The sequence below is a fragment of the Pleurodeles waltl genome, chromosome 12 (assembly GCF_031143425.1).
Source record: "Pleurodeles waltl isolate 20211129_DDA chromosome 12, aPleWal1.hap1.20221129, whole genome shotgun sequence".
Classification (NCBI taxonomy): Eukaryota; Metazoa; Chordata; class Amphibia; order Caudata; family Salamandridae; genus Pleurodeles; species Pleurodeles waltl.
The window spans coordinates 705356492-705381494 of NC_090451.1; the positions used below are offsets into that span (position 1 = coordinate 705356492).

General features: G+C 42.9%; 1 protein-coding gene across 1 annotated transcript in view; it reads left to right on the top strand.

Moving 5' to 3' along the window:
- The first annotated feature begins 4631 nt into the window (after positions 1–4631).
- The window catches only part of RNF167 (ring finger protein 167), a 192985-nt gene continuing 172613 nt past the window's right edge, over positions 4632–25003 (top strand). The window contains exon 1 of the mRNA XM_069215677.1: positions 4632–4764. The gene's annotated coding sequence lies outside the window, so the exon portion shown is untranslated. The remainder of the gene's footprint in view (positions 4765–25003) is intronic.

A 25003-nucleotide genomic window follows, 5' to 3' on the forward strand; every position in this document is an offset into this window, starting at 1 on the left:
GTCATTGTGCTGACTCTGCATAAATGACCTGCATGGCAGATGTGTGGAGAAACTCTTCCAAACTAACATGATATTTGTGTTCAGGGCCTTGATTGTACCTCCTGCGGTAATGGTGGATGCATAGTCACAGGATGAGCAATACTTTGTGGTTATGAATGAAGAGCGCCTGCAAAAACTGTTACCAGAGTCAAAAGTTCAGGAAACATAATTCAAAGGCAAGACCCATTGCCAGGCACCAGTTTTCACTCACCTCAGATCCAGAGTCCAGGGGAGCGAAGAATAGCCTCCTCCTCCCCTCCGACCAGCCCCCACGCTAAGGTTCTAAAAAGTGCGGGTGATAGTCGTCAGGGGAAAGGGAGGCGAGTAGTGGGGAAGAAAGGAGGAGACAAGCAAAAGCCCACTGGTGGTCAGGATAGCCTGTCTGACTTCTTAATGAAGTGTCCCTGGATTACAGGAGAGGCGTTCCCGGTCATAAAACAGAAGAAGAGATAGGAGGAATGTTATGTACCGTGTTCTGTAAATGCCCCCCCTACACTGTCCCCAGACCTCTAGGACTTACCAGCCACGTCCTTCCATAAAGCTGTGAGAGAGCGGTCCCAATCCCAATCAGAGAGAGGAAGGAGTGAGAAGTATACCACTGGTGGCAGGTAGAAGTAACAACTCCCAAGGATTCCAAGTGAAACAGTGGTCACATTGAGGATGCCCCAGAAAATAATCCTTAGGGAAAGCGCTGTGCGTACCAGGGTGTAGGAACTAAATTAAGCTTGTCACCCAATTGTTGACACTTAATATCTGATAGGTGTTATCAGTACATTGAACGGTGCACTGACCGATATTAACAGTGCCAAAAAATAACGTGCTACAAAAGAGCAAGCACATTCCCAAACACAGGAGCTGAAGATTTCAGAAGCGCTGATGCGCCGTAGGAACTGGGGCCATCACAAAAACAAGTAACAGGTTGTGGGAGTTGGAACGCCAAAAGGTATACGCAGGGGGAAAGCAGGAAGCCAAAATTCAGCAGCAAAAGGTCTCGTCCTGAAGTCCATCATAGCCAAGCAATGCAGGCCTTGGAGAATGCGCATACTTATCGTGTCTCCTAGATGGCCGCTGAGACACCGCTATGCCACTGTCTCGTGAGAGTACACGCTAGAGAAATGAAATGCAAATTGTGGGGAGGAAGAGTGCGCAGCAAAGAAATTGAATGCAGACTGACAGCGATCCGTGAAGCACCACATAACCGGCTATCAATACACTCTCACCGGCCATAATAGCACTGGCTGGGGGTACCTAAGGGGTCATATCTATGTGTGCTGTAACACCTATTAGCTTTCCAATGTGGAGGAGCATCAAAAGTTCAGAAAACACAATTGAAAGGCAAGACCTTATACCTTTGCTAAAGCTTTTTGTATAAACCCTACACTAGTGCTTGTGTTTTCCAGCTGTCTCAGTCGTGTGCTTCTCTACCCCCTCCTCTCTGTGTTGACGTTTTTTGTGCATGTGATTCTCTCAAGAGTAAAATGTATGAACAAAAGTGTTTTTCCACAAGACCCAAAGTCTGCGCAGTCCAATGTGTGAAAATGGAACTGCACACATTTTACGGCTAGCCCATTTCAAAAGACCTGTTGTGGGCTTACCAAAACCAAAAACTGCCAGTGTCTTACAGCTTTTCCCATTGCACGCAATTGGTTGGTTTTTGTTGTCACTCTCAGTTGCTTGCTTCTTATTCAGTGGCTTTGCTTGTCCTAGCTTGTCCATCTTGTGTTTGTCCTGCCCCAAAATCTCTTTACCATCTCTCTGATTAGTTGGCTTTTGTCCTTGTGAGAGCCGAAATTATTACTAATAAATATTTCATGTATTCTGTATTTTTAATCTGCATAGGAAATGAATTAACATAGAAATAATGTGCAACTCGAAAATGTGCCCACTTGAATGGCCGTCACCTACATTGTAATGTTTTATTAAAAGCGCATTAATGTTTATTCAGAACTTATATGAATGTGAAATCTGCAGTAGTATGTTATACTTACGATTAAATGCTATGTATTTGCTTAAATTAACTGTAGGCCTCAAGTTAACAAGATCTAGGCCTTAGTAATGCACTGCCTCATATCAAAAATGGAATGTCAGAATAAAATATGATCTCATGCTTGCTGAATAATAAAGATGTATTGTGCTAACTGAAGGTTGACCAAATCATAGTAGTAGCAAAATGTTTTTCTTGTGAGGAATTTGTGTAGAAACCTGAATGCTCTAAACTGTTACAAATGTTAACTCGAAGCATGTGAGAAAGTGATGTTCCCAGGAACTAACAATGGATGTACTGACGGAAGGACAGAAGGATGTTAAAGTTGCTTCTTGACGAGTCAAATGAAGTGCGCAGAAGAAGAGGAGCTAATCAATGTGTGAAAGACTGTTTAATTATATCTTAGATTTGAAATAACAATTTTATTGGACTAATGGCTATTGCATGATTCTTTGACAAATGACAATGTGGGACAATTTTAAATTAACTGCACTGCACTAAGCGTTCTTGTCACTCAACAGAGATCCACTCCACTCCTTACTCCACCTCTCTTGTGCTCCACGTGTAAATGCTGGTGCTTACTTTTGTGTTTGATGCTCAGAGCTTTTAGCGCCTTTGCTGCCTACTCTAGATATTTCTTTCTAATGGTTCGGAGAGTTTAGAATCCCCGATTCTGAACCATTACCCCTTTCATGTCCCGTTGCTGATGCTGCTTGAACTGATGTCCACTTGACGAAGATTATCGCAGCTTGCTGATCCATAAGGAAAGGCTAATGTCTTTATTGTTAATTTGCCTTTTGTTTCTAGATACCAACTGATGCTTTTGGTAGAGCCATAGGTAGATGTTTTCCAAATTTATATTGACTAAATATTTTTGCATGAAGCCCAAACATGCTGATGCTAATCTGTTGTTAGAGAGATCTCCTCCACTCAACTAAATTTGCTATTTGATGTTACTCAATTGCTGAATTCAAATGTATGTGATTTCCAGTGCACAATTACTCTTATTGCTGATTTGTACTTTGGCTTTAGAAGTATTAGTTATAAATGCATTAGTTAAGTTGAGATTCTTTAGAAGATTTGGTCAACCAGTGTTGTTTATATAACTCTACCATGTGGTTTTGAGACTAATTTACACGATACTAGCATTGTTAATCTAGGGAAATACATTTTCGAACTAATACTAGAGGTGTGGTTATTCGTGGCCTAATGGGTCATGGTGCTTGAAAGTTACTAACTCCAAAGATTTTATATTGGTTGTTTGATGATATTTATGATATGTACGGACTTAGGGTGTGAACATCTTAAATAAGTCAAAAGGTCCATCGACCTTTGAAAGCGTCCCCTTATCAACTAACATAAAGAAACCAACAAGGTCAGAAGCACTCGCATCCTTTCACTGCTCACTTTTAAGGGACTACTTTTTTTCCTTTTAGCTTAAGCACTCCATTAGAGTGCATGCATTTTCCAACTCTCTCCCTCGTGTGCTTCTACCCCACCAAACACCTGCCCCAGGGCTCCATGTCGCTGTCTTCCTTGTGTTGCAAGCTATCCTGCAGTTCTCCCTCACCAAACTCGCTCCTTCCAAACACTTTGTGTTGCTTTCTTGCTTGTGTCCTTTTTTCCCTGCCTCATATTGCTTTCCCTTGTGGGCTGCTTTCCCCTTCCACTGTCCACTCCCCATTGCATTATCTGCTACTCCGTTGCCTCCCACTATTTTTTTTAAAACATTTGAATTTTTTGATTTAGTTATTTTTCGGGGGAAGGTCCAAGCAGGAAATTGCTGCTGGCCTTGCCACCATAAAAATATACTTTTGCACTACTCTTAATGTTTTTATTTTGCGATACATCTTGGATCAGTAAATAAAAAAGATGGAGCTGGAAACATTTTGTAGGCGCATTGGTGTATTGATGCATGAACGAGCCATGAAAGCTGTGGGTTCATAACTGTGCCTTTTTTTTGTTGCTGTTTTAGAATATCTTTTAGCCATGCCGCACAACATTTTGCTAACGCTGTACAGCATCGCCAAAAGAGATTGGCAAAGCCAGTAGGTACCAAAAGCAAGACCTATGTGCTTTGCCTTGCTTTTTAACATGACCTTTCTGCTTTTGTTTACTTTATCAGTCAAGGGGTCAAGGCAGCTCTGTGATACAATTTTAAAGTACGTTCTTATAATTACGGTTTTAAGTATGTACTGATAATGTGAAAAAATAGCTGCTTTAGACGAATTTCCTAATTTTTTTACCAACTTTGATATTAAAATACTGGTCATGCCAACAAGAACCGGTCAGGTGCTAGCCCTCGGTTCCTACCACCTGCTTCAAAGGGCACGTTGTGAACGTCAGCACTTATATGACAGCAACCAATATGGCGCCTCCGCGCGCCCACTCCGTCTGTGACCCCGTGCAGTCAGCGCTCTAGCGTTTAGGTGGAACCCCTCGGCGTAAGTTCAGGCGGCAAGGACGGGGACACCCTGAGCGCGCGAGGGAGGGAGAGCTCGCGGCCGGAAGTATACACCCCTGTGACCGCTAGGGAGCAAAAACACACAAAAAATAAAAACACAAGTCGGCGCGCGCGCACGCTCCACCCGGAAGAGGGCGGGCCTCTGACGCTCATTGGCCCCGCCCATCCCGGTCCACCATTGCTGCGGAGCTCCGGGTTGTAAACACTGAGCCCGTGAGTGGGACGGGGAACCGGAGAGCCGGGGGGACGGGAGGAGCCGGCGCCGATCCGTGGAGAGGTGAGGGAGCGGTCGGGAGGGGTGTCGGAGAGGTGCGGGGGAGGGGGTGTGCTGCACCCCCAAAAGTGCCTGCTCTAAAAAACTTCAAGTCCCAGAATGCACCTCTGCCCATACCTGAGGGCGGACTCGGGAACAGCCCGCGTCCTGCCGCCGGGCCCAGGAGACGCGTGTCCTCCCGAGGGGCTCCTGAGCCTGGGGGGTCTCATGGGGGGGCGGGGAGATGTCCCCCCCCCCTCCAGGAGGCTGGCTCCCGCCTCAAGAGCCCGGGAAGGGCTCAAAGCGACGGTTTGAGTGAATTCACTCATCTGGCCCTTTGGTGTGTGGCTGGGTCCGCATTTGTAATTATATAGCGCTTGCTTCCCCTGACCAGGCGTCGAAGCGCTTTACGGCGAGTAGCACGCTGCCCGGAATACAAGAAGGATTAGTATAGGAAAATACGAGGGTAATGTGAGCGGCGGACGTGCGAGTCTGTTGGTTGGATTGAAGGGGCTAGTAGGGGGATAGAAGAGGGGGGTTCGCACTTATATAGCGCTTACTACCCCTGGCAAGGTGTCCGAGCCTTTTTTGGAGAGCAGCTTGTTCTTACGGGACTTGCAAAATTAAACAAGCATTTGCAATGCAACGGGTCTCGCGTTTGCTCGTGTTAGAGCTGATCGCGTTGTAAACTCCTAACCCGACTTTTCACCTGTCGGGCAAAAGTGCATTTATGTACGTAACCCGAAAATGTGAAATTAACTATGTAAGGCGCTCAACTTCTGCCAAGCGAGATCTCGCTCGTAAATTAGAGAAAAAGAAGTCCACAAGCCCGATGGAAAACAGCGAGCCTCGCATGTTTTCTGTACTTGGTCGCTGCGCTCGAGGAGGGCTAGCCACCGGAAAAGGCATGCCATATGGGTGCCTTCGACTAATGAAAGCAAGCAGGTTTAATTAGGGAAGCCTACGAACCAATAAAAAGCACTGACGTGAAGTTGACAGGGCTCCGAGCCCTTTTCTATTTACAAAAGAGTCTCCCTGCGATACGCATGCGCGAGCGCATGCAACGCAGGCTCGACCCTAAAAAGGATTAGTGATGGATTAGTATAGGGGAATATGAAATGAATTTGACGGGATTGTAAATCTGCTAGTTGGATTGAAAAAGATAACAGGGGGTAGAAGAGGGAACAGTTGAGAAAGTGTTTAATTGGATTTCTGGAGGCTCTGAGTCAAAAAGGTTTGAGATGAGGCATGGATGAGTAGCGGGGGAATTCTCTAGAAAGTGTTATTTTGGGGATCATAGTAGTAGAAAGGGGTTTGGGATGAGTAAGAGAGTGGAGGTAGATGATATTATGGAAGAGGTATTGTTTTTGTGCTCACTGTGCTGCTACAAACAGGGATTGCACATATGAGGCTCTTGTCTTGACATAAACCAGCTTTAAAAATGAAAGTTTAACTCTCAAAACAGTCCTCGTTGCTGGGAAGCTACAGCCTTGCCCAAAGGAAGCCTTTGGGAGGTATCTGGAGCTTTCTTGTTACGGTAAAAGGCTCCCAAATCTCATTTGCTATTTTGTTCCTTAGCTGTACAATGGGCCTGTTCACAACTGCCCTAGCAGGATAGAGGGCTGCTCGATTCACCTGATAAAATCCGACAACTTGGGGCTCAGAGTTTATCAGGTGTGATAAATGGCACATATTGGAAACATTTTCCCTTTAATGGAGAACAGCAGGCAAATTACATGATTTTAACACCACAATCTGCGTGTCTCAGTAAATACTACTTGTTTGACCTGCTGAAATTAAATGAAGGGTGCAAACATTATTGTATCTGGTAATTACCTTGTCAGACATACATTGTATCATTTATAATTGAGATCCCTATGCATATGTGTTTGCGCAGGGATCACAAATTACCAGCGCACTTGTTTTAAGTAACTCTTAACACATTCATGAAACAAATAGTATTCTGTTGGAATAGAGAATTCATAGATGACAGCATTCATCATCTGAATCTTCTGTGCATCTTATGTCACTTTGCTAATTTATGTGCGAAGGCTAACACAACATGATTTAAAACATTTTTGAAGTCTTTGTCTTGAGTGTGTCTTAATGCATCATGCCTGAGTGTGGAATTTGGTCTCCCGTTATGTCTGTGTGTATACTTTTGTGTTATGGTCTAGCATTGATTAGAATGTATATAGTTCATCAATGACCACAAAGCGTTCTGTACAGTTAGGATTCAAACTTTTGAAGAGGGACACTTAAACCCTGACAGGCTGTCACTTCGAAGGGTTGTTGGTCCGTTCCTTGTATCTCAATAAATATTTCACTTGTTTATTTTAAGGAGCTTATTATCTTTATTCAAATCTTAACATTGGAGACAAGAGATTACCTGGAATAACAACCTCATCGAGAACCCTTGCCCTCAGACTTTGCTTTAAGGTACCATTCCCACTTCATTTAACGGAGTCCTGGACCCATCATAAACTTCCTTGCCAGAACCGTACTGAGGTTTGTGTGGTGAGCAGTGTGAGGGAGCGAGCAGCAAAAATCAGCCCTCTGCACTCGCATGGGAGGCTGGATGTGGACCCTCAGGGTTTTGGAGCGAAGTTCTTCTCTTCTAGATGCCTTACAGAGACTAATGATGTAACACATGAGTGGGGGAAGCAGCGATGATTCCATTGGCAGTATTCCTTTGTAACGTGCGACGCAGCACATATTGGGCAGTCGATGAGGAGGAGTCCCCCTTTGTTTGTGGGAATTTATTTCTTGTGCGCTGAAGGTGCGTTGAGCGCAGAGTTTGGTAGAGTGTACCACATGCGCATATCATTCTGGCATGCACGACAAAATAAGGAACATTTTCAGTGCACACCAAATTAAAAGGTATTTTTCCCTTCAATATTATTATTATTGGTGTTGTGCATACCAATTCATTTGAATTCTTCACATGTTGGAATGTTTTAAATGCTAGAATTTATTGAAATAATAGTGGATTGGGAGTGTGATATTCACGGATGCTGCTGATTATTTTTTTTCCTCTTTTTCAAAGAAGCAGATTTTTGAGCTCTGCATTTTGATGGATTGTGCACACCCAGTGACTTTCTATATAGTCACACAGCGATGTGCACACCATAAACTGAAGTACAGAGAAATATTACAGGCATAGCAGGAAAGGATCCAAAGTGACGTTTGGTGGCATAGGTGTTGGCACAATGAATTTGTTTATGACATCTACATGCTTTCCATGTTTTCAATAATATCTAATGGTGCAAGTAAAATTGTTATAGTGAGCTCCGTGTTGCATAATATAAAACCATGTCTGGTTCTAATAAGTCCCCACCACCACGTATTTGATTCATACTTACTTGCAACTGGGGGGCATCATTTTTCTGCAGAACATAAACAAACTAAATTGTTACAGTCTTGGGATTGAAAGAAGGAATGTGTATGAGAGATTAGATAAAATTGCATTGGGACAAGGTGAAGGTGAACCTAATAATCAGTATATGTCAGCTATGTTGGGAAATCATTTCAGTTCAGAGATCAACGTAGTATTAGAGATACACAAACTTCTTTACAAGAGTGCAAGGTAAACAAGAAAAGGCAGGTAGTTATGTTGCAGCTTTGAAAACTCTAGCCCGTTGGTTGGTTGATGATCAGATTGTTAGATGTACTAACCTAATTACATTTCAGGAGAAGCTTCTCGCAAAAATACTGATTTGAAGGATGCCATAGCTATAGTTGAGGGTATGGAAAGTACTTTCATGTGGTTGTGTGAAATGCGTGGGGATAATGGAAAGGATGTTCAGACAGCAAATGAAGCAGTTCATGAAGACAATTGGTCGGACAGAAATGTGGAAGGGGAAAAAAGCAAAGACTCGAAAACAAAGGGTAAAGAGACTGATAGAATCTTTTTTTACTCGGATTTCCTAAGTGACAATCCTAATTACGTCAAATGTTCGGGAATGAAGTGTTTCCTTGCCACTTGCAAGAAATGTGGAAAAAAGGGCCATTATGCCTGAGTGTGTAGAGGAACAAAGCTGCAAGGTGTGAACAGTGTGGAGTCAAGGGAAAAATCGTGTTCTCTGTGTGAGAAATGATGGGATGGTTGATGTTGATCCCACTGAAATGCTACAGTGTGAAATTACTGTAGAACGAAAATATTTCAGTGCTTGCTGATTCAGGTTCACCATATACCATGATTAGAGATAAAAAATGAGACTGTGTTTGGAAACAAGAAAATGTCATTATTGTCACCAGACATAAATCCAGTTGGTTATGGAGGCATGAAAATAGATGTGTTAGGATACATAGTGATGAAGATTCAATTCTCAGATCGAGACATAGGGAGGAAGCTTTACGTCACAAAGAGAGGGGACAATATTTTGGGTTGGAGACATCAAAAAGTTATGGGCATAACATTGAGTCCCAATGCACAACAAAAAGTACAACTGTTGACGACACGAGCTACCTGATGATACTCTGTCTAAATTTCCAGATGGGTTTGGTGATTATTCAGGTTCATCTAAACATTTTTAGCACAAAATTGTATTTAAAAAATGGTGCTGTGCCCTGTGTTTTAAAGGTAAGAAAAGTTCCTCTCCCGATGTTGGGTCATTTGCAACTAGAAATTAATAAGTTTAAAGAGAATAGAGAAATTGAGTGGATGGCTCCTATAGTTTTGGCTCTGAAAGATGGTGGAAAACAATTCAGCGTGCCTGTTCACTTGAGGGAGTTGAATAAACATGCTTCAGTGGGAAGACAACCATTACTGAATATTTTTGAAACCCTAGACATGATTAAGAATGCAAAGGTGTTTAGTTTCATGGATTTGTCCTCTGCTTACCACCAGGTGTTACTCGATTCAGATTCCAGACCTTAGATATCATTTGCGATTCTTTTGGGTGCATTTAGGTTCATTAGAATGCCTTTTGGATTGGCCTTGGCAGCAGCGTGCTTCCAAAGGGTAACGAAGAAAGTCCTGGAAGGATTTGACAAGGTGTTATTTTTTTCAAGATGACATTTTAGTGTATGGCAAGGATGTACAGAATGCAAAGTTTTCATAAAGTTGCCAAAGGCAGGTTTGGTTATTAAGGAGAAATGCAATTTTAGAGTGACATCTGTGACCTATTTGGGTCATACCATTTCGAGGCAATGAATAAGCTGAAAATTGACTTGGCAAACAACATCGCTGATTGTTTATCAACACCATGTTTTGATCAATGCGTTGACCTAATTGCCAATGCCTTGATAAGCTGGGTGTGTGAAGTAGCACTGGATGACAAGGAATGGTCTCAGGCTGTGGCTGCTGATTCAAATTTGGTGGTTATGAAATATTTTATTATTGAGGGATGGCCAGCTATTAAAGAGATTCCTCACACTTAGAAAAGTTACTTTAGTTTTGCTGATGAAATGTGCATGTACGAGAGAGGGTGTTCCGTGGGAACGCCGTCATACCTCTAAAGAATTTATAGAGTAAGTTAATCAGTCTGGCTCATGAAGGCCATTTGAGTAGAAATATGACCAAATCCAGGCTACGCGAATGTTATTGGTGGCCAGGAATGCATCACCATGTGTGGTGAAAGAGTGTTGACAATGTGCAAACAATGACAAAAGCAAGAAATTGCTTATCCCCAGTTGAGATTCCTATAGAATCCTGGTCCAAACTAAAACTAGACATGCTGGACTACTTGAATTAATGACTCGTGATGAACGGTATGCTATACCATTAGTGGATTATACTTCAATGTGGGTCAGCACCGACTGTTTGAGTGCAGTCAATATCAAAACAATTATAGAATTTCTTAAGAATTTTTTTTTTTTTTTTTTTTTTTTTTTTTTTTTTTAGAGAAGTATTACCCATGTAGCTCATCACTTAAAATGTCCCAAGAAATTTGATTTTCACATTGTACATTTTAAGACTGCTCTCTATTCACCGCAGGCAAATTGTTTGGCTGAGAGCATGAACAAGCTGGTAAAAAGCTGTGCTCATAGAGCACTTATCACAAACTCATTGAAAACAGTTTTGAGAGTAATCTTGTGGGCACATCAGAACACTCCTGACAGTGAGACATTAGTGTCACCTTTTACATCATTGAGAGGAAGGAATCCTCTTGGAAACTAAATCAGGGTTGGTTGAAAAAATGCACTCAGAACATGGTACAACAGTCAGATGAAGATCTTTCTTGTCGTAGATATTTACATAAAGAAAAATATAAAGTCTGTTTTGATGCCTAGAAGTGTGTGAATGAGGGATGATGGAAAATGGGGGACAAAGTGTTGGTAAAGAAACCTGGATTGTGTAAGTAAGGGCGTTCAAAATTCATGGGTCCCTTTCTAATAGTACATAAAAAAAAAAATTACAGTTCTATATTGAGGTGCTTTGTGGAGAAAGTCACGATTGTCTGTAATGAATGATAAGCCAGACTTATCAAGCACTGGGCATCGCAATTCGAGTTGCTCTAGTGTGGAAGAACCTTCAACCAAAAAGACCAAAAATGTAAAATTGGTTGGCTCAAGGAATATGTCACATAATGAAGGAGCCACACCAATATACACTGTTTTATCCATTCTATGTTATGTATTTGTTTAGTTTTACTTGGATAAATCTTTTTGTCCTTGACTTTTCTTCCCCTGTTTTAATTATTCTGTAGCACTGTAGGAATTTTTTATTTAGGAAGCGTCCTTGGCATAAATTTGCTATGTCCCTTCTCCACAAGCTCCCTTTAACTGTACATTTTCATCATAAGTAAAAGAGATGTGTTATGGTCTAGTGTTGATTAGAATGTTATTTAGGGCATCAATGACCTCAGAGAGTTCTGTACAGTTAGGGTTCAAACTTTTGAAGAGGTACAGTTAAGCCCCAACCAGCTGCCACATGGAAGAGTTGTTGGTCCGTTCCTTGGATCTTAATCAATAATTCACTTGTCAATTTCAAGGAGCTTGCTATCTTTATTCAAATCTTAACACTTGTGATTTTCTGTTCTTGGTGGACTCTGGTTATTATTTAGCTTCTCCCACTATGTAACAGCTATAAGAATTTGCACTTTGCAAAATTGGCCTAGCTAGTCAACAGTAACACCATGTCACCAGTTTCTGATAGAAATGCTGAAGAGATCACTTTTTGTTCTGTAGTAGTGAAGGCAAAATAAAAAAAAAATCTGAGACTCTCTCTGGATGAAAACATGTCTCTTTCTTCTCAGTTTGTGTCTAAATATGGGGAGAGATGTGCACTAAGGCTGAATAATGGCTGTGTATGTCCCCTTGGACAGTAACAAATACCATTTGGGCTGTGATAGCTGCTATAGGTCACTGTTTCACCTAGGACAGAGCCTCTCTTGACTAGAGGTCAGTGCCATTTTTACTAATTTGTACTAATGCAGGCCTTGAAAAATCATAAAAATTTTACCAAACCTGCAGGTGTGGTGACTTGAAAAACCTTTGCGACCTAACTTTAAGGTTCTTGACCCATAAACCAGTTTCAAATGATGTTAACATAGGCGAATGATTGAATTCACTAAGCTGCCATTTTCTTTATTATCACATATGATAGCACATTTAAATTTGTTAGTGCAGTATGTCTGTGGTATAAAAAAACACTAGTTCTGAATTACAAAAGAGTGCATTTGCAATTCCTAATATATTTTGAAATATTTGTACTATTTATTTACAAGCTATTTAAATCAAATCATAAACATTTATAAAGCGCGCTACTCACCCGTGCGGGCCTCAAGGCGCTAGGGGGAAGGGGGTACTGCTGCTCGAAAAGCCAGGTCTTGAGTAGTCTCCGGAATGCGGAGTGGTCCTGGGTGGTCCTGAGGATGGTGGGGAGGGTGTTCCAAGTCTTGGCCGCCAGGTAGGAGAAGGACCTGCGAGGGACGGCGGCGAGAGCGAGGTTGGTGGAGCGGAAAAGACGGGTGGGAGCGTAGAAGCTGAGGCGGCGGTTGAGGTATTCTGGTCCCTTGTTGTGGAGGGCTTTGTGTGCGTGGGTGAGGAGTCGGAAGGTGATCCTTTTGCTGACCGGAAGCCAGTGCATGTGTCTCAGGTGTGCGGAGATGTGGCTGTTGCGGGGTATGTTGAGGATGAGGGGGGCGGAGGCGTTTTGAATTCGTTGCAGACGTTTCTGGAGTTTAGCGGTGGTTCCTGCGTATAGGGTGTTGCCGTAGTCCAGGCGGCTCGTGACGAGGGCGGGGTCACGGTCTTTCTGGTGTCGGCGGGGATCCAACAGACCTTCCGGAGCATGCGGAGGGTGAGGAAGCAGGAGGATAATACGGCGTTGACTTGTTTGGTCATGGTGAGAAGTGGGTCCAGGATGAAACTGAGGTTGCGTGCGTGGTCTGAGGGGGTCGGTGCGGTGCCAAGGGCCGTGGGCCACCAGGAGTTGTCCCAGGAGGTCGGGGTGTTTCCGAGGATGAGGACTTCCGTTTTGTCTGAGTTCAGTTTCAGACAGCTTGGTTTCATCCAGTCTGCGACGTCTTTCATTCAGTCTTGCAGGTTGGTCTTGGCGCTGGTGGGGTCCTTGGTGAGGGAAAGTATCAGCTGGGTGTCGTCGGCGTAGGAGGTGATGATGATGCTGTGTTTGCGTGCGGTGTCGGCGAGGGGGCTCATGTAGACATTGAAGAGAGTCGGGCTGAGCGAGGATCCTTGTGTGTTAGAAAAAACTGACAGCTTTTTATTTCACAATGATTGTCAGATAGCTCATTTTACAAATTCTGAAAACTGTAGTAAGAGAAAAAAAGTACACACAATTTTTGAGGGCAAGATAAGCAGCACTTAGTAAACAGACAAACTGACATTTGACCTCTGCCCCTGAACAGACAGCAAATGCGTCATCTCTATTGCTCGTTCATTTTGTGAATGAACATAACACATGTTCCTTTCCAGCTCAAATTCACATGCCAGAATGGACCAGTAGGTCCTTAAAATAACTCATCCTGATAAAATCTCACTTGCCATAGCGAGTGGGCAAGTAGATTTTTTCGAGGCCTGTAGTGATCACAAACCTTTACCTTCAAAAGTGTTATTGAATTCATGCCCACTTGTAAATTCTATGAATATTGAGTTAGTTAACAGTTAAGGTTTTAAGACGAGCCAGCAAGGCATATATGATCAGTTGTTTTTGGGTAACTTAATTTATGCAAATTACCAAGAATTTGTAATGTTACTCACAGAAGGGTCAGATTTTAGGGTGGTTTGTGGAGCGTTCAATGTTATCTCGAAGTTCCTAAAGTCTGATGACTGTTAAGAATTGTGGGATGAGGAAAGTCCCTTCTGGCTGGTTTCATCTAGCCTGCTCTCAAGAGAACAGAAAACTGTGATCAGCCCTTATCAAGTCACCTAGATAATTTTATGAATTGCACAGGTGTAGACAGAAGTACAAACAAACTTTAGAAATTAGGAAATCCACTATAAGGAAAGAATCCTGTGACTCCTTAATTATAGCTAGCAATAATAAAGATACTACTTCTTTGTGGAAGATGAGCAACATAACTTATTTTGAGGAGGCTTCAGCCCCCAGCAATAGTGAATAATAATACTGCTACCCACTGGGTAGATTATGCACCCTCACTGGTGACAAGTAGGGCTCTACATATGTACTGTTTGATTGATTCCACCCACGAGCTAGCGTCAGTCATAAATGTGGCACCTCCAGACACCCACTTCAAAACACTGCTGGATCTGAGGCAGAACAGAAGTGGACTGGACCTGCCGTCCGTGATCTGAGAGGAGCCCTGAAGGACTGGGCCTGCTTCCTTTTGGACCCTGGACAAAGACGTGGGCTCTACAGGTCATAGGTCAGATCTTCTGTTCAAGTATCAGGGATACAAAAAGCTGCAAAAGATTTTTCATTCAACTTCCCTGTGTATCAGTGACAATTGAACCTGGACTGGACCCTGCTGTTGGTGTCTGTCTGACACCCTATGAGTTCCTAAGTGCCTCCCCTAAGGTCCTGGGTCCTTTATAAGGGTACTCTTGTGATGGATTTGGACGTAAAGGACTAAGTCAGAAGATAAAAATCGTTGACCAGGACGAACTTGATTCGTGTATCCATAGCGGCCAGCATCAAAGTGTGCCTAGGTCCTGGTCTTTCACGACCATTGAGTGTTACTGTGTGCTTCTTGGTGCTAGTTCTGCTTAAAACTTGACAAATTCATATGTCTTGTTCATCTTAGTAGATTTTTTCATTTTGGTGTCATTTTGTTTATTACATTTTAGTCCTTTTTTTATTTTGTGTGAAATTTTTATTGATCTGCATTTTTACTTTTTACTAGTTTAATACTGCATACATACTTTGCACATTGCCCTAAATTAAGCATGTCTGCTCAGTGCCATAGCTGTAGGGGGCTGGGCTCAGGTATATGTAGTGACTTTGAGGGTTCACTCTGACTAGGGTTGTGATTAACCCTTGAGTTGGGTAGCTACACTCCCCACGCGATGATCCTATTCCTTACATATGTGTTTTTTGCGTCCTATGAACTTGTAATGCTCAGTATCTAAAACAGCAGGACTCTGAAAGAATGTGTTTATTTTTGCCCGCCGCCAGTGCATTTTCATGGAGCTCCTGTGCTTTGCCGTGGCCCTCCCAGATCCAGAATCCGACCCTGATAGTTTGTATTATGTGCTTGATGAAACCCGACACAGATTAATGTATTTTTGTGTACAAAGGGCCCACAGTAAACACTGCATTGTCTGTTTGTTATGCGTGTTGTAAGTACACACACAGCGCCTTCTTTGCAAAGATGTTTGCAGAGTCCGATTTCACCGAAGTTCCTAATGGATCTGTTGTGAGGGAAGAGGTTGCTTTGGCAGAATTACACCCTCACAAATGAAGGTTATGAATAAGAACATTCCACTGCAGGATTGAGGGCAGGTTTATGGGTGCACCTGGGGCGAACCTTATGCTGTACCTTGGGAATGGTACTAATAAGGAAAATAATTAAGCAACTTTTTTTAATAGTTATTAAAAATCCATTTCAGTGGTGAAGTCAGACGTTTAATATTAAGGAAAGGTAACTTCTAGAAAGTTGCCTTCTCCCTGCCTGAAGCCCCTGAAGGCTATTTGCATTAATTTGTCAGTTTCCCCCAGCCTTTACTTGGCCTGAATAAGGTGTAAAATTCCTCCCAGGAACTACACATTAGGTCGCTGTGATGGAGAGGTCGACCTGAAGGTGTAGGGATAACTCCTTTTGAGCTCAGCAGAAGGGTGGGGGCTGTGAGCATCCTTTTCAATATTTAAAGTGTCAAATCCTGTTTCAGTGTCGAAAGAGTTAGAACAGATACAAGCTTGTGACTTTGTGGGCAGCCATAAACCACTTCCCTGGTAGTTTCCACCTTCTGGAAATGCCCATGTTTTTGCTCAAGTGCAGAAGGGAGTGTATTTTCAGCATGAAAATGGAGAGATCCACCCCAATAATTAATGCTGTTCGTGGGAAGCATTTCTTCCCACAAGTATTTTCCCTGTGGTGAAAGAAGCGGAAAATAGCTAATTAATATTTTCTGTGTATTTTGCAATGTGGAGTTTTCTCCTGATTAGAATTGTACAGGTGTACGTTTTACACTTGGGGTACTGTTGGAATTTATCACTGTCCTAGTTTTCCGGAAGTAAAGGAGTGTCCCAAGAATTTGTATCAAATGTATGAGTTTCAGATTTTTTTGTCAATCTGTCGAAACGGCTTAAAAAGTGTCTCCCTCTGTTTACCGTGCATAGTGTATCTACAGACTGACTGTAAACATTGCATTATTTGAATCACACCTGTGCAGTCAGCCACTCACTAACTACAATTTTTGTATCTTGTGCTTATATGCACATTGCAGTCTGTTGGTGGCATTTGTAATCTGTGTTTACTTTATGCAGACGCACTCAGCACTTTACTGCTTCTATTCTGCGGGCAGGGAACAGTGCCAAAGGTGCACGGTGCAAGCAGTTCTTGTGTCTGTTGATTGAGAATGTATTGTGCGGCCAAGACACTCTTTTTTTAAAATTTTATTCTTTTTGAATCTGGGTGCAGTAACCGAGCAGGGGCCAGTAAGAAAGTAAGAATGTATTTCTTAAGTTTGAGCAGTTAGCGCCCATAAAATACAAGTTGTAGAATGGAGCTGTTGTGGAAGATAATCCCGTGCATTGTAAACCAGCGTGACCAACAGAGGTACAGAATCCAGGCCATATTTATCTGAACGACCACACAATGTGTCACTGAGTTCTCTTCAGATTGATTTTATATAAATTTATTCCAAGTGAATATCTCAAAATCCAATTTGGAGGTGTCTCTGCTGGTGTAATGCTGGGCGCTTTTTCTAAAGGTGCTCTGTGCGTACATGTCAGTGCTGTCCGGCAAGGGTGCTCTCTCTATCCTTACCTGGCTTTTAATATTGGAAATGTCAAAGGTAGAAGCAGTTCAAAAAAACTTAGTTTGCTCGAATCCTGCTGTCTGTCGGTAACTGGAATGTATGTCTTTGTGAACCTACACAGTGCTGAATGTTGCAGCAGGCCTGTACCTCAGTGCTGGCGACCTCTAATTACTGTATCCACCACTGTGTGTCAGGTGGGTGGAGGTAGGCGCACTATTTCACTGATTAGTGATCTGAAAATTTCTGCTTAACTGCATCAGAAAGTACTTACTTTCAGAGCCAGTCTCTTAAGGCAGATTGCTGGTATTCCAGAATTGAGTCAACCATGGGCCCCTAGTGTTCATAGTCTGTAGTCATTGAGCGTCCACTGCCTTTGTCGTGAGGCTATCACACTTACCCCCAGAAACTGACGTGTTGCAGTCCAGGTGCTCCCTTGGAGCTAGGTGTACGTATGATTTCATGTAATAGAACACCTCGACAGTCTCCACCTCCCCAGGTGGAAAAGGTGATCTTGAGTAATCTCAACTGCTTCTTATGCCCTCCAGCTTTCCATACAAATTGTATGTTTAATCCCAGATTCCCAGAAGGTCACCTACCCGCTTCTCATGTGGTTGGCTATTGCCCCTCTCCCGGGACATACATTGGCCTGTGTGTAGTGGCTGAGGTCAGGAAGGGATGCTCAACAGCCGTTGATACCCCCTCCCAACTTTTGAAAAAGACAGACCAGTATATGTGTGAATGTGAGATTCAAGATGTGTTATTCTTTCTAAGATAAGTGATAGCCTTTGGAAGGGGAACTTTAGGCATTTTTTAAGTATGTTCCCTGAACTCCCTTTTGTTGCATTCTAGGGACAGTGAAGTCTTATTTTTGTGACTAACAGTAGCTGCTTCTTAGGTGCTTCCAGAACTGTCTTCTTCACCAACGACCCAAGAATGTTCTACCCCCCTCTGCTCCTCGAGGGCCGGAGCTATCCAGTTTTGTTGGATTTTCACATGAGATAAATGTACCTATATTAATTATTTTCATAGTCCAGGTTTGCAGTTTACATGCCACACGTTATAAAAATAAAGTAAATGATGTTAAACATAGCACAGTTGTAGCTCTTATCCGACATGGACTTAGCTGAAGTGCCCCCTCGGGGACATGTTGCCCCCCCCAAAAGAATTTAAGGGATAGACATAAAAAGCCTTGAAATGGCCCTGGTCTGCGAACATGGCTGGGATGATGAGTTCCGTTCGACAGAGTATATGCAGGTAAAAGCCTCCGGCTCAGTGGATGTTTATTTGTTTAATGTGAAGGCAGCGTGTGCTGTATAGAAAGCATACCTCTGCACCCTGGTACCTCAGACGAGTGCTCTGTCTAGAAGTCTTGAAGTTCAGTTTGCACTTACTGACCAGCTAACAAGGTGTATTGTGTGTTTGTGACTGTATCATTCTTCAGTCTCATGGTCGCACTTATGGTGCAACAGCAGAGTTTCAGGCCACACAGACATTTATGCTGTGCCAGTTCATTGGTCTTGAAGGCTGGGTGATTGAACAAAAAAACACCCTGTTTGGTTTGCACGGTGTACCTGTCTCTGCAGCCAGCTCAAGGTGTCTTTGTATTTGTCATCGCAGAGTTTTGTTGTTAAAAAATGGTTTAATTTGTGAGATCATAAAGGCATTCAACAATGATGGTTCCTAAATCCCTCCACTGCTTTCGGACCCTTAAGTGCTACTGTTAGTTTTAAATTGCCCTGGTCTGTAGCTGATTATACCTAAGATGAAGCTGCACGCCACCATCGATCCCTTAGCCTCCTAGGCTGACGACACTGGCTTTAGTTTCTTGTGAGCTTCAGCATGTGTGATTGACTATTGTACACAAATACTCAGTCCGTTTCTCAACATCTTTGAGTTGACATTCCGTCACAATTAGGAAGTAAGTCCACCGAGGCCGGTGGCACACTTTGTCTAGAGCTATTTTACTGTATTCTGTCAAAGAACACCTTTAATCGTCACCATAAATGAGCTGTCATCCACCCAGAGAGAGAACAGTAGGGTTGCCCTCTGCGTGTGCCTTGCCAGCATGTCTCCCTTTGCTATTCCTAATTCAAGTTGTAGAAAAAGCAATAGCTTTCAGTTCTGAGCTCTTAAAATAGTTCTTCTTTTCTCCTGTAAATGCGGTTCTCCTTCTATTTTCTCGGAGTTGATTTGAAGAATTTGGAGACCTATGTCAAAAGGTTCTATGTTTAAAAAAACAAAACAAAAAAAAAACGTGAATTTAAGCCCATTCCTAGGATGTTGGTCTTGGGTCTACAAAAAAAGACTGGGACTGGGAGAATTATGGTCCAGTGTACGGTCTCCAAAGTCCTAAACCTGTAAATAGAAACAGTACACTGTTCCAATACATATGCATGCAGAGTGAGGACGTGCCAGTATTTTCAGGAGAGCCCTCAAACATCCACTAGGATGCTGAGCGTCATCATTGGGCAATCTCCTCGTCAGACCGGCACTGCAATGTCTGGCGGACCACCCCAAGCAAGGTGATGGTACTCAACCGAAGATGATATAGCAGATGTAGTTAAGTCTGCAGAAAATACTGAAAATTAGAAAAAAGTAGGAGAGACAAGTGAATTAAAATTGTCTCTGAGCCTTGGGCATCATGATTTAATAACTCAGAAAAAGGATCAGGCCAAGATTAAAAAAAGGAAACCAGAGGAGTAAATGCGGTGAATACTGTCCCACTATACTCCATGGAAAGGAAAAAAGGTAGTGTACCTAGTCCTAACACAATGTGGTCAACATGTTTCGCGCCTCTACAGTCAAAAAATGATCCCTTGGCCTGTGGTTTGACAAGCTGGTGGAATGTCCCACTGGAAAAAAAACAAAGAGAATTGGAAGAGGAAGAGGAAGAACTAAATGTTTTTCTAGCACACACCACAGAGGCTTTTTTTTTTTCTTCTTTCTTTCACAGAAACCTCTGTCTAATTCAGGCTGGTGGAAAGACGTTGATTGCTAAGATTGTACTTTAAATCTGTGGATTGCAGCACACATCACACATGGATGTACAGTCCCACACAGTTGATGCCCCTTCTGATATTGTGACCAGAAGTGATCCGTTTGGCCTCTCATTATACATCTGATTTTGGTGGGAGCAGTTTCTCCGCCCATGCGGCTGTCCGCTGTTACACCTGAGGCTGTTTATTAATCATTTCACCTGTGTCATAGGTTCAGTGGCTGCATTGTCAACTTTTTCGTAGATATTATCAGTGAGGCAGCGCCGAAACAATATGTGGGAATGTTTGTATGCTGTACGGCCCGTCCCTCATCCCCACGTGTAACTTGGCTTAAGGGTGGAAGGTGGTGTGGCTTGGCAGTGAGTTTGACAGGATTACCTATGACACCCTTTGGATTGTTGCCCCATCAGCCTTGCTGCCCCTCCTTTATTTTATGTCTCCCCTACAGAGCTGGAAGCAGACGGGTAGGCACAGTCTCTATGCAGCTTACTGAATTCATTTCCTGGAGCCAATCTTGAAGCATCCTCACTTTATCAGATCGAGTCTGGGTGTGTTTCAGAGTCAAAACCCTCTACAGGCGTCTCACCTTAGGTGGGTTATCTGTAAGTACGCCTAGTGTTTGTTTGAGATGGTGACTCATCATGGAGTAAAATTTCAGCTAATGGCCCTTGCTGAATACTCAAACATACAAAACATGATTGGAGGAGTGTTTGCAATAAGTCTGACCACTGGCAATCTCTCCGGGTAGTATTCCAACCCATCGTTCTTTTGCCCACCATAACACCTTAGTTTGACCCAGTCATGTACCAATCAGTTTTGACCCTGCTCCACAGGGAACAGTCCTGCCCAGGCTGCAATGGCAGGTTGTCCCTGAACTGGAACACAAGCAAACAAAGACCGCTTTCACCCTGATTGGGGCTCTTCAGTCGGGTATAGCTTGGTTCCAGTGACAGTCCGCACAGGACGAACTTCTGGGCATACCCATGGGCACTTACCCAACCATATGCAAATCAGTCTTACCCCTTCTGCAAGCCGAACTGCTAGACCAGGTTATCCCTGAACGAGTACCTCATTGAAAACTCACTCTAATCCCGAAATTATGCATGGCACATGCTACTGGGTGGCCAGTGACGCATAATGGATTGCAAGAACTTTGGCTGGACCCGTAAGTTGCCTCTGATGGTCGAGCAGCAGTGTTTAGTGTTCACGAGCGCAGAGGGTTGTGGCTTGGAGGTTGGCATCCATTACCTTTCTTCATAGTTGTAGCAAACATATTAAAGGGCAGCCCTGTATTCCAGAAAGAACCTGGCTAATTAATGTACAGCAAAAACAGTGGTTCATTTTGATTAAACAGTTTTATAAAGTAAGCCTGAGTTTTTAGTCACAGAGCATAAATTGACTATTTGTTCTCACTGGATAGTTCCTTTGGTGCAAAGACCAAAACAATGAAGTCATGATAATTCAGAACATCTGTGTGGCATAATTTATATGTCGTGTTACAGAAACGTGTAAAGGAAGGCGGCACATCGCTCAGTGAGTGATGACACGTTTGGCAAAGCATATATAACCAAGATCACTAAATGTGTTACTGGTTTGTTGAGTGGCAAGGACCACTGTTTGGATGGCCTTTCGCAGTAAGAGTATTTTGCTGCATGCTTTGTTTTAGTGACAAAATTCATCATAATATCACTTGCTGTACCAGTGTTTCCACCCAGGTGAGTGACTGAAGGGGTCCTAATCGGGGCGAAAAAGTCGTTTGGAATGTATCGGGATTGCACACTTGGTCACAAAGAATACATTGACAATGGTGCTGGCAGAGTACCTGAGTGTACTGAAAGGAAATGCTGGTGATTCACAACAAAAAATCCTTAGGGGAGCTAAAAAAATATCACTAAGTACAGCTCCAAAACATAAAAAAATGAAACAAAAAAATAAGCCAGCGACCCAGTGGTGAATGACAACCTCGAGCATCTCAGCTACTTCCTTGGGGAGACTGGTGATTGGATAGCAGTTGTTACTCAAGTTCTTGACAATGAATGAATGTTCAAGGGAAATAAGTGCTGGTGCTCTCTATTTAAGGGGTGCGTGTACCTGCTCAGTATGTGGAAACTCACAGTCTGTTTGAATCAAGAAATGAGCAGGGCATGCTGTGCGGCAGGGCTATAAATGATCCCAACCCGAGGTTGTACATCATTGTCGGAGTGTTTGAATTACACAAAACCTATGGACTCAAGTAAAGACCAAATTTATTGACTGCTTTTGTCCATAATTCTAAAGGGCCACTGAACTGTCATGGACATGAGCATGTGATATTACTCTTATTTAATAGTTGCATCTGGATATTCCATTGAGAGGAAATTTACAACAGTGAGAATAAGCACAGAAATGTTGGAAATATGTATTGTATTGCAACATTTATAGAACACTTACTACAACATTGTGGGGCAAGGAAAAACCTAAATGAACTACAACCTACAGCGTGCAGGTGTGACGTTGGAAGGCTGGCTGGTGTCTTTACTTTTTGATCCAATATGGGAAGTGCTTCCATGTCATGTGTGGTGACCAGCTAGGTAAAATTATCATGTTATGGGACACAGTTCTTAGCGGTGTCCTGGATGAAGAGTTGAGAGTGAGAAACATGTTTACGATTTTCATTCATGCGAGACGCCGGTTTCGGTGGGTAGGTCCCAAGTGTTGGACCTGGATTACGTATGCTGTGTTTTTCCAAGTCCCCGAAACGTGCCTCTCAAGGAGCCCTTTCCTGACTAAGGGGATGGGCGACCTGATAGTGACGTAGCCAGTTTCCTTGAAGTGTAAGTGACCGGCACATATATTTAACTTTTTCTTTGTTAATTGGAGAAGAACTGACATAATAATTCTTGTTTGGTCCTGATGAAGCGTCATTGGATCCTGTAGGACCAGACGACGCGAAACATGTCGACCCTTTCCTGAGGGTACTGTTAAAACTACAGACCCCGGTAGTGTGTTTGCTCTTTGAAAGTAATTGAGCATTAACACTCAGTTTATTACTTTCACGTTTGATTTTAATCTTGGTCTTCATCCCAGTATATTGATTAAAGGTATGAAATAACTTTGGGATGAATAACCAATATTAGTCTCACATCTCACTCTCTCCGAGCGTGTGCTGGTGCCTGAATACAGGTATTTTTGTCTGATGAGGTATCATCAGAACAGGACGGCTGAGTGCCCCCCTCTTTAGGGGAGCCCGTCAGGCGTTGCAGCGCCAGCCTGGCGAGGAGCAATTCCCAATGATGATGCTAGTCATCCACTGTGATGCTTCAGGGTTTTGTTTCTGATACCTCGGGTGCCCTAGGCTAGTTAAACACTTTTGGAACAGTGTACCTTTCGTATATCATATCAGTGGGAGACTGTACACTGGACCACATAATCTCCCGGTCCCTCTTCCCCCCCCCCCCTCTCTTTTTTCTACGATTTTCAGTAGTCTGGTAGCTTTGAGCAGATCTACAGGTCTCTTTATGTTAGTTCAAGTTCAAATGATCTTACTTGGTTGTACATAAACCATAAAAGACAGTCACAATCAGATAAGACACAATTAAAATATCTTTATACATTCTGACTAAACAAACAAATAGTAAAATCGAATAAAAGAAAACCTGTGGGTCAGCTCTCCGGAGGTTTCCTGCATTTAACTGCTGCTTTGAGCAAGGAACATACTCTAAAGCACACATCTGGCTTCCCTAAAACAAGGCAACTGAACACGTTCTGAAGCCTTCACTTAAAAAACAGAAAAGGCTGTATAAAATTTACAGAAAAACACACAAGTGCATCAAAGTTTGAGCAGGTGACCTGTCGCAAAGACGGCCAGGGCACACGCTTTCAAATCACAGAAGCCTTCCCAGAAGATAGAGAGACGCCATACCTGGCCCGCTCCAAATCGAAAACAAAGCGATCCCGTACACCAACAAAAAACTAAAGATCAATAAATCGGCAGTACCTCAGGCATACTAAGCGCAAAATACTCCCTAGCTGAACTTTTATCAGACTATGAGCTAACATCATCAAACCTCACTTGGACCTTCATCTTATCAGACTTTAATAAAGTGCTTAGCGCCGGAAACATGCGGGCAATCGTAACTCATCAAACATATGAAAGACATATCTCTTTCAAATATGGAATATGAAATATCAAATTGTATTTGGGTTGAGACATTCTCAAATGATCTCTCTACAGAGACTGGCCTCAGCATTAGCCTATACCTTGACCCAAAGCAGATGTGGGGCCAATTAGATTTTCTCTTAAATAAAATCACGATCTAAATCGGAGTGAATAATAAAATGTGAGCTAGTGAGGGGAAGATGAAGCAATCATCTGCAGATACGGTTCTCCTCTAGTTGCAGGAAGGAAGAAGTAAAATAACCCCAGAACCCTGCCCCGTACAAAGTGGTAGAGACACATACTGCGTTATAGATGTTTACAAGGAGTGCAGTTGATCCCTTGCCTGTCGTTTTTAAGGAGATTAAAAAGAGCCCCAGCCGCCCTGCTCAAGATCAGACGTGCACTGAGAATACCAAGATCCGGACGAGTCAAAAACAACTCCGAGATAACAAAAGCAATTCATAACAAAAGCAATTCACACTGAGCAAACTTTGACTGTTCACATGCAATAAAGGAGTCCCTTTCTGACCTGGGCCACACACCATAACATGGGTCTTACGTTGGTAATTAGGTCAAGGTACCTCTTGGAGGACACAAATGCCTCAAAACGTGCAAAGCTCTAGAAGTCTATTTCAAAAGAATCCCATCATCTGCATACAGCAATGCGGCTACCAGCCGATTCTCTATAGTCGACCTATCCGTGGTTACTTTGGACAGGTGTGAACCGAACTTGTTTATATAGAGAACAAATAAAACAGGAGCCAAGATGCATCCTTGGCGCACC